A 16,313-nucleotide genomic window follows, 5' to 3' on the forward strand; every position below is an offset into this window, starting at 1 on the left:
GATCCACTTTAAAAATGGCTTCCAAATCTGTGCAGGTTTTTTTAAATGTTATTTGTGTTTGTTGATATCTCTTTTTTCAGATATTAGTACACAACCGACAGCAATCGTGCTGATTATACACAACTCATCGATCTACATAAAAGGAAGTGAGTCATTTTCCATCACCTTTTTTGTAGGGTTTAGCTATTTATATGTTACTCAACATCTATATTTAGAAGCTGACATCAGAATATCAGACTGTATATTTTATAAACTATATGATTTCACATCTATCAATTGATACTAAGATAAGTATTAAAATAAACTTTTTAGGTGCCTTAATCTTAAATCATCAATGGGGGAGTGCACTAAAAATTGCATAATAATTTATTGCACTGGGGGCGTGGCTAACTACCGATCTTGACGATCGCATGAATGCAGTGCTCTTAGGCCAGTTACCGGGAAACAGAGGCAGGCCAAGCGCCCTAAGCAGCCCAGCCAGCCTGCTCGCCCCTTCCTTTCTCCCGTCACTTGCGCATGGGCAGTAAAGGCATTCCGGCGCACATGCACAGTAAAGGCGTTCACTCGAGCGTGCGGCGCTTACTGCAAACAGATTTCCAGGTGGGTTCGGTCTAGGGGTAGACAGAAGAGGTAGCTGTCCAGCGCCCCCCAATCATTGCGCCCTAGGCAACTGCCTCTTCTGCCTACCCATAGTTCCGGCCCTGCCGGGAAATGCTCAACGTGGACGGCTGTGATGGGCAAACACGGTAAAACAAAAGAACACAGCGGTGAAGAAAACAAAAACAACAAATCGGATTACTAACAAAGATTACTGAAGCAGTACTTTGTCTCCTCAGAACGTGAACGCATGCAACAGGGATCGAAAATGGCTGCGCATCACAGTGAATGCAGACCCATCGATGATTCTGACAGCAAATCTGTTAAGTACAGAGAAAGTAACTTTGGCTCACTTGAAATCCATACCAACAAAGTCAGAACTGCCAGACATGATTACACACTTTAAAACTACCCTTAAGGAAGAAATTAGTATTATAAAAGCAGACATTGCAACTATACACTCATGGCTCTCAGAATCAGACAAGAGACATGAACATGTGCAAACAACCACCACACTAAAACTATTGTGGCTTTGCAAAGGCGCGTTGATGACATTGATAATAGGGGGTGCAGAAAAAAAACTCTGGATCAGAGGCATACCTGAGTTAATTGAAGAAGACAACCTTCAGGCCAAAGTGACGCAGTTATTCAGGCAAATATTGGAGAAAGGCTGACACTTTTGCAATTGATCTTGAAAGAGCACACAGAGCTCTTAAACCACAAGGAGCCGCAAAAGATAAACCAAGAGACATTATATGCTGTCTGACTAGGTTTAGCGTAAATCTCTTCTGAGATTTTGGCCAAAGCGAGGAAATCAAAAACTATCACCTTTATGGACGCTGATATTATCATACTACAGGACCTTTCATGGCACACCCTGCAGCAACGCAGACTGATACAGCCACTTGTTGCTAATTTGAAAAATAAAAGACTGCTCTACAGATGGACTTACCCTTTTGGCTTACAAGTCACCAGAGATGGAACAACAGTAACATTATCTAGCCCTGAGGATATTCCACAATCTTGCCAATCATGTGGAATTAAAGAACCGGACTTGTCAGAATGGATTAAACTTACCTTGTCTCCTAAAATTCCGGAATTGCCGCAGCGAGAAGATTGGACCGAAGTTGAGTCACCTAAAAGCAAGAAGAAGAAGAATAAGATGACACCAGAAAAAAGAAAAGGACGAGATGAGTGACTGTTTTCAGAACTTTATTTTAAACTCTTTTCCTGCTAAAGGATCATCATTATCGTAACTATCACCACAAATATATATCTTGTTATTATGTGACTGTTTAATACATTAAAATGTTTTTGATATGTTTATTAGCCAATGGTTATATAGCCCGATGCAGATGGATCTCCTAGGAATATTACTGATGATGTGATATTAAATTAAGATCCTACGTCCACTGAGAAATACTAACACAAGTTGCAGAAAATTTGCAGCTTATTTTAAATCTGTTTCTACACATCTTCCCGGTAACAAACTTATGGCCCATTTAGGCTTCAGTCAAAAGGTATACCATCCCCCCAGGGGTTTTGACAGGTATAATGGTTACACCTGTCACAAAATAGCCATTGTAACAGGCTTAAATCACCCCAATGTTGATAAAGTTCAATCGTCTAAAAGTTTTGTTTTGTAAGTTCATGGTTTTTCATAGACATGTCATTGATCTACAATTTCTTATGAGTATACAATACTGATATATTGTCCAAATATCCAAGGGTAGATGGAACACTATTAGTTCTGGTTTTCTAAAAAGGAAAATGCAGTACTTACCCAACACGTTTAATGGCTGACACCAAGGTAATTTCGTTGAATATCAACGGACTTAATATCCCTGAAAACAGAAATAATTTATTTAGGGAAATGAAGAGGCAGAAGGTACTGTATCTATTGTAATGCTACAAGAAACACATCTTAAAGGAGAAACTGAAATACTTAAAGGGATACTGTCATGGGAAAAAAAATTTTTTCAAAATGAATCAGTTAATAGTTCTGCTCCAGCAGAATTCTGCACTGAAATCCATTTCTCAAAAGAGCAAACTGTTTTTTTTATATTCAGTTTTGAAATCTGACATGGGGCTAGACATATTGTCAATTTCCCAGCTGCCCCAAGTCATGTGACTTGTGCTCTGATAAACTTCAATCACTCTTTACTGCTGTACTGCAAGTTAGAGTGATATCACCACCCTCCCTTTATCCCCCCCAGCAGCCAAACAACAGAACAATGGGAAGGTAACCAGATAACAGTTCCCTAACACAAGATAACAGCTGCCTGGTAGATCTAAGAACAACACTCAATAGTAAAAACCCATGTCCCACTGAGACACATTCAGTTACATTGAGAAAGAAAAACAGCAGCCTGCCAGAAAGCATTTCTCTCCTAATGTGCAGACACAAGTCACATGACCAGGGGCAGCTGGGAAATTGACAAAATGTCTAGCCCCATGTCAGATTTCAAAATTGAATATAAAAAAATGTGTTTGCTCTTTTGAGAAATGGATTCCAGTGCAGAATTCTGCTGGAGTAGCACTATTAACTGATGTGTTTTGAAAAAAACATGTTTTCCGATGACAGGATCCCTTTAAGACATATCATAATTACTCACAATGGTTTTATAGCAATAATAAAGATTCGAAAATGAGTGGCTATAGGTATACATAGGCAACTTGATTTCCAACCACAAGAAATCTTGAAGGATAATGAAGGGACATATATCTTTGTAAAAGGTCTATTATACCGAACCAAATGTACATTGGGATGTTTATACTTACTAAACCACAATCAAGTTGACACTTTGATTAAAATACTGAGAGAAATTGAGAGTTTTTTTGGAAGGTTTTACGATCATAGGGGAGATCTTCACATGACCCTTAATCCAACAACATCTAAATTGGATAAAATCTGCCATATTGCAAAACATAGTTTGGTCTGTCCATGCAGCGGTCCAAATAATAATAGATTAATAATCCCAATAATCCTAGAACCCCCTGGAGATGGAAATTAAATGATTCCCTGCTGGATGATAAAGAATGCCTTAAAGATCTACAGGATTCATTAACAACCTATAACAATGCTATAAAGGCAGATGCAGCTTCAGATATCTCGAAATGGCAAGCCTTGAAATGTTTAGTGAGAGTAATTTTAATAAAACATGGGTCCAAATTAAAAAAAAATTAGTGAAGCACGAATATTAAAGCTATTGACACAGGTGCAGGAGTTGGAGATAATGCATAAAACAGACCAATCTCAAAACTTATTAAATAAACTAACTCAGGAAAGACTTCAACTCCATCAATTTTTGAATGTTCAAACTAAAAATATTGTATCCAGAGTGCACCAAAAGTATTTTGAACATGGAAATAAGACAGGGAAATTATTAGCGAGGGCCCTTAAGAATAAACGGGACAGCTCATATATTAAGCAAATTAAAGACTCAAACAATAATAGCTGAAGTCTTTAAAGTTTACTATGAAAAACTATACAATCTTAACCATTTACAAACAGAAGGTAAAGTTAAACTGAGGGAGAAGATTAAACGATATCTCACAGGATCGGGTACAGAGGTTGGTTGTTAATGGGACATTCTCTACTTGGAGTAAGGTTCTTAGTGGGGTCCCCCAGGGCTCAGTATTGGGTCCACTTTTATTTAACTTGTTCATTAATGACTTAGGGGAGGGTGTTGTAAGTAATGTATCAGTGTTTGCAGATGACACAAAATTATCCAGCCCAATTAATTCCATCCAGGATGTGGCATCCTTGCAACACGATCTTGACAAACTGGCAATCTGGGCAGCTAAGTGGCAAATGAGATTCAATGTTGATAAATGTAAAGTCATTCACCTGGGATGTAAAAATATCCAAGCCACTTATACCCTTAATGGGACTGCACTAAGCAAATCCATTATGGAAAAGGACCTTGGAGTCCTTGTAGATGATAAACTTGGCTGTAGCAAGCAATGCCAGTCAGCAGCATCAAGGGCAAATAAGGTCTTGAGCTGTATTAAAAGGGGCATAGAGTCAAGGGAGGAGGGGGTCATTCTTCCACTGTATAGAGCACTTGTAAGGCCCCATCTAGAATATGCCGTACAGTTTTGGTCTCCATCACTCAAACAGGACACTATTGAATTAGAGAGGGTACAGAGAAGGGCAACTAAGCTGGTAAAAGGTATTGAAAATCTTAGCTATGAGGAAAGACTGGCCGAATTGGGAATGTTCACGCTGGAGAAGAGGCGCTTAAGAGGTGATATGATGACTATGTATAAATATATAAGGGGATCATATAATAATCTCTCTAATGCTTTATTTACCAGTAGGTCTTTCCAGCTGACACGAGGTCACCCATTCCGATTAGAAGAAAAGAGGTTCCGCCTAAATATTCGGAAGGGGTTTTTTACAGTGAGAGCTGTGAAGATGTGGAATTCTCTCCCTGAATCAGTTGTACAGGCTGATACATTAGATAGCTTTAAGAAGGGGTTGGATAGCTTTTTAGCAAGTGAGGGAATACAGAGTTATGGGAAATAGCTCATAGTCCAAGTTGATCCAGGGAATAGTCCGATTGCCATTTTGGAGTCATGAAGGAATTTTTCCCCCTCTGAGGCAAATTGGAGAGGCTTCAGATGGGTTTTTTTGCCTTCCTCTGGATCAACTGGCAGATAGGTAGTTAAAAAAAAAAAAAAAAGGTTGAACTTGATGGACATGTGTCTTTTTTCAACCTTACTTACTATGTTACTATGTTACAGAGAATCCAATACAGGTGGTACCAGATAAATATAAACAGAGCTTACAAGAACCCATAACTGGTTTAGAAATACAGAATGCCATAAAAACTCTCAAACTGGGTAAGGCACCAGGACCAGATGGATACACTGCAAAATTTTACGAAATATTTGAAGGTATTGTAACTCCAATAATGTTACCCTTTGTCAACTCCATTTCAGAAGCCTCTCCTTTAAACCCCGAATTTTTGATGGCCCATATTACTTTAATTCCAAAGCCGGGGAAAGATCATTCATTATGTCGGAATTATAGGCCGATATTGTTACTTAATATAGACCTCAAAATGTTCTCCAAAATTCTAGCCCTTATACTGAAACCTGTTCTGCCTCACTGTATACATAGAGATCAGGTAGGGTTTGTACAAGGAAGAGAGGCGAAAGAGAAACACCAGGAAAGTAATAAACTGGATCATATGGGGGGAAAAAACAACAAAGACCTGTAATGCTTCTCTCCACAGATGCAGAAAAGGCATTTGATAGAATTAGTTGGGATTTCTTGGAACTAGCAATACTGAATATGGGGATACCACCTCAATTTATAGAGAAAATAATGGCTCTTTACACGGTACCCTCTGCTCAGTTAAGAGTTAATGGTAATATTAGAAACTGAATGAGGCAGGGGTGCCCCCTTTCTCCGATGTTATATGTGATCTGCATGGAATTTTTGCTAATAGCAATCAGGAAGAATAAAGATATTAAAGGGTTGTGTTTATCTAATATAAAACACAAGGCAGCGGCTTTCGCTGACGATCTTCTCTATAACTAACCCACTCATAACTCTCCCAAATATAATGCAAGAGTTAACTTTATATGGTCAAAGTTTAACTATACCCCATTGTTAACAGAAACAAAACACCTATTATATTATATACCCAATGACATGGGCGAAAAATAATTTTATGTGGAAGGGGAAAATTAATAGCATAAAGATGACAATACTGCCAAAATGTATTTATTTATTCAATTCCTTACCAATAACAGTTCTGAGAGCTTATTTCGTAGAGCTAAATCAAACAATCTTTCACTACATTTGGCAAAAAAGTAGGGTCAGAGTTAAAAGAGAGACTCTATACAAATCCAAGGTGGACTGGCTATGCCAGACTTAGAAACATATTACCAGTCAGTGGTTCTCTCAGCAGTGCCTGACTATTGTAGTTTTGACTCTCCCAAACAGTGGCGATTACTAGAAAACTTATGGACACAAAACGAATTACATAGCCTGGCATGGACGCGGAAAGAGAATGTACCACGTTATACCAAAGACCATTTATTAATTAATAATTGTTTGAATATATGGTTTACACTCAATGCTACGGAACAATTAACCAAATACCCTTCACCAATTATGCCACTATATAATAATGTAGAATTTCCACCAGGTTTGCTTGACAAAGGGTTTATTACAGCATTTAACATTGATTATTCACAATTACTACAATTACAAACACTTCTTAATGTCTAAATCTGGACAAAGACCAGAGGCTGAACTCTCTAGAGAGCAGTGGTCAGTCAGAGATACGTGGAGGGATCAGCAAATACAACATTTTTTTGTTACAACTTAAGCTCAGAGGAACAAGAGTCAGGGAATTAACAAAATTTGAGCAACTATGTAAAATAGAAGGTAACATGAGACACTCTCTATCACTTATATCTAAATTAATTGTGGAAATAAAATACCCGAACAGTCCTACCTATAATCCGCAATATGGGAAAGTGAGTTAAACATTGCTTTAAATGACCAAGACTGGGAGAGAATATATAAATACACTAGTAAATGTTCTATAAGTAACAGACTACAAGAGTCTTCATACAAACTACTCTCCAGATGGTATAGAACACCAATCTGGGTTTGATGGATAATGACTTATGTTGGAGATGTGAGCAAGACCAGGGTTTATTAAAACATTTATGGCTTACTTGTCCATTATTAAAATCATATTGGAAGGAGGTATTTGAAACATGCTCTGATATTATAGATGAACGAGTGATAATAAGACTTACCAGCTATTTTACTATTCCATGACTTTGAACCAGAGAATTTCACTAAAACAGAATTATTAATACAACTTATTATTGCTGTTAAGGCTCAGATCCAATGTTGTGGAGACAGAAAACTCCACCAAATAAGGAGAAATGGTTCCAAATGATAAATGACATATGTCTAATGGAGGAGTTGACTGCCTCCATAAATAATACATATGTGAATTATACAGCCATTTGGTTGCCATGGAAGGAATATTTAGCAAAGTTGCTTCCCCATTAAATCTAAATCTTATTTAGAACACCAATATGCGTTAAAGTTACTCCCAAACTGGTAAACCCAGACTTACGATATTACTTACCTGATTGTTAACTGTTGACTGCTTGTCCCTCTCCTTGGAGCGACCTAAATGACCTATAACGAAATTAGAAAAATAAATTATACCACAATAATGAATATCTTTGTCTAGAAATAACTTAATGTTAACTCTTTATGACTTTTTAGTTACTATTGCTGCAAGCTTTTAAAAGATATGTACGAACAATATATAGTTTGAATTGATGTTTACTCTGTCATTTAATGTACAATAATGCTTATGCAGTTTGGTTGTAAACTGATATAAATATGTTCAATAAAAAGAATACAGAGAAATTTTTTTTTTTATTGCACATTTTAAAGATTTGCTTGAAAGTGGTGTAATTTTAGGGAGTAAGAAGTTTTCTTTCAACACACTGGAGCAAACTATAAACTATACAGACTTTGTTCCAATGGCAGATGAGTCACTAAATACTTGGTGTGTTAGCTATGGGAAAATAAATTCAGAGTTTCATTCTCAGAAATGAAAAATTGTTCCCCCGTGAACAAATTTCCCATGAGTGATAAAGGTGTGCTTAGTTCTAGCAACACTTAGTAGATAGCAGTAGCATAGTAGGTAACATTTACTCTGCTTTTCACAGCAAATATCGGATGTATTGCTGTCAGGTAAGTAGTTGCTAAGGCATGTTTTCTCTTGCTTTGGCAGTATGAATAGAACAAAGGAGAAATCAAGTTTTTTGTATTTTCTGTACTAAACTAAGTCACAATCTTTTAATAAAGAGTCTCTATGCAAAATAACAGTAACAAATATTACAAAAATGTGTCCATTGTGCATGTTGTTTTTTTAAAATAAGTGACACTGTTGTGGAAACTGTAAATCATACAAATAAAATGTACTAAGTGGATACTATTAGTGCAAGATATCCAGAGAATCTTTTCATTAGGAGTCTCTAATCAAATATACAAAGAATATACAACGAACTGTTTAGTTAATAAGTAATCTCATGCCATTATATTAATTCAGATACATGGTACACTATATGCATGACTGTATTGTCATAATAGAATCTCATTATCCACAATAAATCCTATTTATAGGATATTATGGAATATTTTTATATTGAATGAGAGTGAGCCCACTAAACATCATACCTCCCAACATTTGAAAAATAAAAAAGAAGAATAAAAAGATCTGTTGCATTCAGTGTGGCTAATGAAGGTGAAAAAAAGGTGTTTCCCCAAAAGACTTGCATACATAGGTACACTTGTATCTTTGCTTAGCTTTAATTGTTACAAATGTATCTAAGTGGTGCAGAGTATTCTGGGATCTGCAAAAAAGCTTCTAATTTAATTAAGTTTCAGAAACATTGTATCTTTTTCTGGCTTCAGTGCAAGAGATCAACGAGAAATGCTAGACTTTTTTAATCAAAATCCAGGACTGCGGGCTGAGCTGTCAATGTTAGGACTGTCCCACAGAAAATAGGACAGCTGGGAGATATGCTATAACCACGACTGATGTGCAAGATACGGCAGACAGAGATTCAACATAGCCAGTTAGTAAGGAGTTTTTCATCTTTTTATGCACATTTATAGATATGTAAATGTATGTTCTATGCCCTGCTTGGATGATGCCCATATGAACACTTGCACCACATTTACAAATAAATCCAGATTTTATACCTATGTTCTAGCATATTTTGTAAAATTTTTGTGGTGTGGCAGACAATTATACTGGAGTTTTGGAGAAAAGTGAAAATTTATTTCCAATTGCACTTTGCTCCTATATGTAAATTTGGCCTAAAGTGTAATTTGTTTTCCTTCAGGTCCCTTGGCAGCACTTACTAGAGAGAGAGCCCCTCCTTGGGGTAAGAAAACACTGGCCAGTTCAGTGGTGGCTGCGGCTTCAGTAGCTAGATCGCTGAAAGTATGGATCATGCAACTGGAAAGGGCATTAAAGAAAGGAGTGTCAAGAGAGGCTCTTGTCAGATCTTCCCATGTTTTCTTCAGCAGTTGACTTTTTCACTGAAGTTGCTTTAGCTTTGATAGATATTTTCCACAGCATAGCCAGAAGGGCTATATGGTTAAAGCCATAGATTGCAGCTGTAGCATCAATTAATCACTTATGCAACCTTCCGTTTGAGGGAGAAAAATAGTTTGGGTCTTGAATTACTATTAGAAAATAAATCAGATGATAAAGTGAAGTGTTTACCTCAAGATAGAAGACAGAAAATCCAGCTACCACAGGGACTAAAAAGGTCACTCGCTTGGTGGCTGCAGACTTAGAATTTGTTAAAAGGGACACAATTGTTTCCTGCACCTGCAAAATTAATTACAACAGATGCAAGTAAAAGAGGCTGGGGTGCTCATCTTCATGTTTTTTCAAAACAAAGAAGATGTTAAGACGGTATGGCAGATCTTTCAGCAAATTCTTTGGAGCTGGAGGCAGTTTGGAGGGCCTTAAGAGCTTTCACCCCATATATAAGAAACAAAAATGTTCTGATCCACACGGACAATGTAACAACAGCTTATTACTTAAATCAGGTGTAAAGAAAACTAACCCTGGTGGTCCAGTGGTTCAGCGAGGACGCCCGTCGCGCCATCGGCGGGGACGCCCGCCACGCCAGTCTGTCTCTGCCGCCATGTTGGTTCCTTAGGGCGCGCAACCGCGTCTCGTTGTACTTATTGACGCAGAAGTGCAAGCGTCTGATGCAGTCGCGCAATGGCACAAATCTTGGCGCAAAACTACTGCTATAAAAAGCCTAGTTGGGCTGCTAGACCTTGCCCGTGATAGAATTTGATTTGTGGTGGTTTCCTGAGCCTTTTGCTAGTTCCTGTTTGCTTGTAATCTGTTCTGATCTCCTGTGTTTGGCCCGGCCTGGCTTTTGACTTCTCTGACCTCTGAAAACCTGACCCTTGCCTGAAACCGACTTTGATTCCGGGTGTCCCTCCTGATTGACTTCCTGTTTGGTCCTGCCTATTGTTTGATTCCGATTCTGCCTCATACCATCTGATTGATTACCCGGTTTTGACCCTTGCCTGCCTGACGATCCTTGCTATCTACCTGCCTCGATCCTGCCTGTCTGACCACGACTTTGCCTATTCCTGCTTGTACCGTGACCTTTGGCCTTAAAGACGCTATCTACAGTCGTGCCCCTCTGCCTATCCAAAATCCTCATCTTGCACCTCTCGTTTAAGTCAAGTTGGCATCCAAGTAAGCCGAGGGCTCCTCCCGAGGCCCAAAGGCAGTCACACTACTGGTGAAGCACGAGCCAAGATGAGGGTGCTTGGCGTTTGTTCTGGTGTTGGGTGCCGACCGTGACAGGAGGTCTAAGAAGTCAAGACTTTATTCAAAGAACAAAAAGAATATTCAAGTAGGCAGAACAAAATCTAAAAAGCTTTGTTTTAGGCAACTCAAATCTCAAAGCAGATTTTTTAAGTCGCAGAGAGATACATCCAAGAGAATGGAGTTTGAGCCAGGAAGTATTTTTGCAAATTTGCAATAAGTAGGGTCTTCCGGATATAGACCTCATGGCATCAAAGCAAAACAAAAAGATGCCAATATTCTTCTCGCTGACAAGAGGTAGCTGTGGATGTGCTGGCTCAACCATGGAATTTCAGTCATGCCTACATATTCCCACCATTCCCTTTGGTGGGCAGGGTAGTCAGAAAGATACGACTAACCACAGCAGAGGTGATAGCTCCTGCATGGCCAAGGAGAAGTTGGTATTCAGAGATAATTCAAATGTCAGTGAGCCCACCATAGCTTTTGCCCAGAAGGAGAGATCTTCTCACTCAAGGGCCAATCTCATATCCAGATCTGATTCCGTTACAACTGACTGCGTGGCGACTGAAAGGGATATGTTATTATGCTAGGCGGTGTTTTTACTACTCCAAGAGGGAAAAGAAATTTACGGTAAGTATTAAATTCATGTTTTCTTTTGACTGCACCTTGAATACATTTTGTTTATTCAAAAGGAAACAGGCAAGGTGGTTCCATCTTATTGAGGATTCTTGTTCACAGTGAGTGTTGTGTGGTACCTGTGTCCCAGCAATTACATGCTACAGAGCTTAGAATGAAGAATCTACCATTACTGGACAATGCTTTATGTAAGTGTTATTTTAGGTGCAAGGGCTGATGCTACAGATGCAGCCACTTTGGTTTGTCTGTTTGACACAGAATAACTAAACACAGATATCCCATTTATCTCATTTAACACAGAAAACTGCGTCACAACATCCCATCTAATTAAGGCATTCACCATTGTTCACAATGGTGCTTTGGTATGCTAATGGAAAGGTTAAATGCATTAAATGAGTTAAGATGACTTTAGATAACGCAGTTTCTTCAATTAACCATGAGTCATGACGCATTTATCTCACAAATCCAAGTGGCTTCATCTGTATATACCTTTCTGATTATCTATATATCAGTCTATCTATCCATCGTCCAATGAACTATCTATGTATCAATCTATCTGTGAGTCTGTCTGTCTGTCTATCACCATTATCATATTTTCTAGCATCTTGCTTGCTGTGACTTGATTATGAATATATAATCCCAAACCTGGGGATTTATTTGAAATGCTTGTTCATGTTTAATTAGGCCATCAGTGTTCAACACATAACCTATTATGCTTTTCGTGTATTCTCTGTATAGACTCCATCTTGCTCATTATGTTTACCGTGCATAAGACATAACGGTTATGCTCATTCTCAGCTGTATTCAGCCACATTGCACGTGTGCGTGTATCACGTCATGTGTATTTAATATAACTTGGCAGACCTGTTATCGGCGCACTGCTAGCCAATCCAAACAGGGCCATAGTGTTGCTGTTGCAGATATGTGCTTAATCAGTTATTTTTAATGGGAAAACAAAAATGTTGTAAATGCAAACCTTGCAAACACACTTGAAGTGGCCAGATTCTAACTTTGTGTCTTTATTAAGTGTCATATACTTCAGTGTGGAATTTTTACCATCAACATACCAGCTTTTTACACAAATAAAAGTTTCATATATGACGATATAGTGCCAACATAGTAACAAAGCATATAGCACACTTGGTTTGCTGCATAGGGTGCAAGGTATAAACTGGGCATACAGACCATGGATACAATGTAGCCTGCCTTCAGGAAGTGTTCATTCCAGGGCTCTGTTGCAACAAACATACACCTTACGTGCATCAGCTGTAAGAAGTTATGCAATACACACCCACATAGTTTTTTGCATGTTTTACCACAACTAAAGAAAACTAGTTGGAAGAGAACACTGCATTTCAATTTGCACCATAATTTTAAATATTGGAACAGGTTAGTAAATGTGCCCTTAAAGTTAATGAAATGAGTTAGGGCTCAAAACCTTTTTATGGCCAAGGTGGCTCACCATGATCCCATTTATTACAGTGGAATTTCTTCATACGTGTCTATGTGGGGGGTCCGACCCTGATAGCAGCAGTTATCGCAAGAGAAATTTATCCCATTGCACATGTAATTTTTACATGCTTTAGCAAATGGACACCTTAGTGTCCATTGCAAATGGTCTTCGGGTTTAAATCTTGTTGGTTTTTAAATGATTTTGTTTTCTACATGACTCAGGCTTGGCATTTCAGCAAGTATCTGATTGCGAAGACTTAATTTATATAAGCAATAAGAAAGAATAATATTAAAAAAGTAGAATTTCAGCTCTTAAAGGAACAGTAACACCAAAAAATGTAAAGTGTTTTAAAGTAATAAAAGCAGGGCCGGATCTACATAATGGGTGCCCCTAGGCCCAGTGCCGTTCGTCGCCCCGGTCACCTCTCCTTTATTCGAGGAAATTTTCATCAATGGGGATTGGCGCATGGGAAATTTAAAAAATTATTGTATCTCCGGCGCATTCCCAGTGTTTTTGAACCAATGTGGGTGTGGTTGGGCAGCATGCCGCCCCCCTAAAATCCTGCCGCCCTAGGCCCGGGCCTAGGTGGCCTTTCCACAAATCCGGGCCTGAATGAAAGTATCATGTAGTGTTGCCCTGCACTGGTAAAACTGATCTGTTTGCTTCAGAAACACTACTGTAGTTCACATAAACAAGCTGCTGTGTAGCAATGGTGGAAATTGAAAAAGGGCTAGGCACAGGATAAATAGTGGATAACAGATAACACCATTATGTTCTACAGAGCTTATCTGCTATCTGCTGTGTAACTTGAGCCTTTTCTCCATTGAATAGCTGCCCCCATGGCTACACAGCAGCTTATTTATATAAACAATAGTGTTTCAGAAGTAAACACAGCAGTTTTACCAGTGCAGGGCAACACTGCATTATATTTGTATTACTTTAAAACAATGTAATTTTTTGATGTTACTGTTCCTTTAAAGTTACCAGAAATAAATTCGCCACCCCTTGTAACTTGCAGCTACTGCTGCCTGAAGGAAATTTCGGAACTCGCCCCATGGCCGCAGCACCCCTGAGTGTGTTTATTTGGTTTGTGAAAGCAGTAAGCCCAGGACAGCATTTTAATTAACAGACTGGAAAAAGGCAGAAACCATGCAAAATAAAAAGTTGCTTCCACCATGTCCCTCTATATCATACTAAAGGAAGAATTTAATAAACAAGCTAGCCAAAACTAGAAGCACAATGCACATAATATTAATATATACATATTAATGGGTGAACACACAGAGCCCTATTTATTATGATGTTTAAAGAGAATTTTGAGGGGGGAAAAAAGTGTTTGTAAAATAAATGGCAACATTTATCAAAGTGTTTTTTTAGACCATATGAATGCCAGATTTTACAACATTATATTAAACTGCTACTGTACAATACACATATAGGTTTATTTCTAGCTTGTATAAATGGTACTGCATAAATATTACTATAGACATATGTGATACTTTACATGGATACATTGTAGTGAATTGAATACCTACATAAGATGGTTTTGAAAAAAAATCAGAAACTCTGTAGAATCACAGCAAGTCAAATAGCTGAGAATTGTGAAGTGCTTACCCTCTGGATCCTATTGCTCACATGTTAATATGGAAAGCTCTGTACAGTAACTGGCTGAGATATGGGATCCCACTGATTTCAGTGAGGGTTGTGCAAGGCAGGAAGTGCAGGTACCAGGCTAAGGCTCCCTACCTTAGCCTGTATATCTATTTGCATATAATATATAACTTTCTAGGTCTCTCACCTAGAAAGTCAACATTGATGAAATAAAGTTAATCATTAACACGATATAGAAATGGTGTCATTTTTTACAATTGTGTTCAAACATATCCCTGAGGAAAATAATGTGAGTTGGATATCATGCCTGCGTATACATAATATAAATTAAAGGGTAAAAAGTATCATGTGCAGGTCCCCTCTTTACCTCTAGTCCCTCTTTACCTCTAGGCTGAAATTCAATCTGTATATTCAGTGTAGACACCCATCTATTGTACAGTGCTGTGGAATATGCAGATGCATTACTAATAATAATGGTGCATAATACTACATAATAACAATTACACAATTAGACATATGCAAAAATCAATGGAAAGAATTAAATAGGCCAGTGTCTATTGTGGCAAGCTGGAGGCTTGAACACGTACATTTCTTTGGGGGGGATTAGTCAATGGTGGGCAGGCAGCATAGGACAAAGGAGCGGAAAGACACGGACACATAGGCTTCTTCAAGGATAACAGGTTTATTTTCCCACTTTTAAACAAACAGTCAATTAGGCACAGACACAGGGGTGACCATTATATCATACAAAGAAATCATAAAATAAAACCTAGCCCACTGGGCACTACCTTCAAACTTTGGAGCAGTCCCTGACTAGGCTGGGCCCCTTGTGGACTATGAGTCAAAACATAACAGTATTATTTGGCTCACCCCTGTACTCACAGGACTCCTTCCTGGTAGTGTTTATTCAGCCTCCTGGCACAACTTTGTCAGGGTCACAGGCTTCCTCCGCTTCATGCAGCATCAGGCAGCACTCCCAGCTTCTCTGGAAGTTCCTAACACAGCCAGGTCTCCTACCTGTTGTGTCCTCCCATTCTAATTAACTTTTAATAGCCTTTCCACAGGACAGCTTTCCTGTGGAAGGTGAACTCCAATCTCTGGACTGGATCTGCGGAATGGCTACTAAACTCTTTAAACAGAGCGCTGATTCACTGTTTAACAACTCCCTTCCTGAAGCCTCTCTCAGTACCTGGGGAGAAATTAAAGGCTAGAGTGACACTTTTCCACCTTTTCCTAGTCATTCTACCACACTATGAATAAGATACAAATTCAGGTGCATTTTATATGCCCAAATTTATTTTACACCATTTTTTTCTTGCCCCCTGAAAAACATAAAATGGGGGTTCTGTTGTTAATGCTTTATATTTTTTTTATATATGTTTTAAGATCTTCTAACTGCATGGATGTATTTTGGTGGTGAACTCAGATCTAACTGAATTACTGAATGGAGTCAAAATGTTTGGCAATGAGGAAGTGACGTTGGAACGACTAGCAATACAAGGGGTCCAATTTTTGCTGTTTAGAAGGAGGACTGCTCCTTGGTACCTAAGTCCTTGCTAGTTCTTCACCAACACCAACAGAGCACTTCCCACCGGTGATTTAGATTCTAGCCAGCTGGAAGGCTTTTCAGGGAGATTAGTCACCCAAAGAAA

At 38.5% G+C, this 16,313-nt stretch overlaps 1 protein-coding gene across 1 annotated transcript in view; it reads right to left on the reverse strand.

Moving 5' to 3' along the window:
* Nucleotides 1–15,678, reverse strand: part of cldn34.S (claudin 34 S homeolog) — a 30,237-nt gene extending 14,559 nt beyond the window's left edge. Inside the window, exons 1-4 of the mRNA XM_018249240.2 lie at nt 15,544–15,678; nt 7,725–7,777; nt 2,381–2,441; nt 1,675–1,733 (exon numbers count right to left, since the gene is read on the reverse strand). The gene's annotated coding sequence lies outside the window, so the exon portion shown is untranslated. The remainder of the gene's footprint in view (nt 1–1,674; nt 1,734–2,380; nt 2,442–7,724; nt 7,778–15,543) is intronic.
* Between the last annotated feature and the right edge of the window lie 635 nt (nt 15,679–16,313).

Source organism: Xenopus laevis, chromosome 2S, assembly GCF_017654675.1.
Source record: "Xenopus laevis strain J_2021 chromosome 2S, Xenopus_laevis_v10.1, whole genome shotgun sequence".
NCBI classification, from domain to species: Eukaryota; Metazoa; Chordata; class Amphibia; order Anura; family Pipidae; genus Xenopus; species Xenopus laevis.